This window comes from Galeopterus variegatus, unplaced genomic scaffold (genome assembly GCF_000696425.1).
Source record: "Galeopterus variegatus unplaced genomic scaffold, G_variegatus-3.0.2 Scaffold2858, whole genome shotgun sequence".
NCBI lineage: Eukaryota > Metazoa > Chordata > Mammalia > Dermoptera > Cynocephalidae > Galeopterus > Galeopterus variegatus.
In genome coordinates this window covers 205772-206825 of record NW_007728969.1, presented here as the reverse complement: position 1 = coordinate 206825, position 1054 = coordinate 205772, and positions in this window count along the sequence as shown.

Genomic DNA, 1054 nt, shown 5'->3' with positions numbered 1-1054 from the left:
AATAGCTTTTCTTATACTACAGCATGCCTGTGTGTATTTATCCAATTTTATGTTTCTCTGATATAGTTGAAATTGCTAGGTGAGAGGGTGTAAACATTTAAAATTTTAAGAGCTTTTGCCAAATTGTCCTCCAAAAAGATGGTGCCGATTTCTACCCCTCACTCTTAAAAATTTGAGTATATTTTTGTGTCCTTTGGGCTGAAACTTTGAAACATCTCAGTTTGTATAGAAACCTGCTAATTAATCCTTGTTCAATCACCTTCAGTGACAATTTGTGCTTGATGAATAGTGAGATAACAGAGAGCATCAATGTCAGTCATCTTTTTTTTTTTCCAAAATAAATTTTATTTATCATTAGTCATGAAAGTGACACCTGCATTCTGCTGAAAGGTTGCANGGGAGCGCCACCGCGCTTCCCAAGCGGTGCACTATAGCAGTGCGCCACCGGGCCGGCCCCACAAGGTTTCAATTCTGAAGTGCATAAGTAAAATTTCATTGGAGCACAGCCATGCCTGTTGATTTAGGAACATCTGAGGTTGCTTTTGCGATGGCAGAGCTGTAGTTGAGACAGCCCTTATGGCCGGCAAAACTGAAAGTATTTACTACCTGGCCCTGTGCAGAGTCAGTTTGCTGACCCCTAAACTAGGGATATATGTTGTTTAGGGATATATGTTTAATACCTCAGATTCATTCAAAGTTTTATTTATTAACATTACTTAACAGAAAATATACATTCTACAAATTGTCTTTTATAGCTTACTTTTTTAATATTTGGAAATGATTTTTGGACATCTTTCCATGTCAGTATATACGACACTTGCTCTTAACCAAAAGGCTGAGAAGCAATTCCATGGCAGTATATAAAGAGCAAAAAGATCTAATAAGTTTTTTAGCTTTTAGAATCTATCGTCTAGATTATCATGGACTCAAAATTTTCTCTATTCATGGCCACTTTCATTGTTTTCCATTGTTTCTTACTATATGCTATTTGACAATAGCTTTTCTTATACTACAGCATGCCTGTGTGTATTTATCCAATTTTATGTTTCTCTGA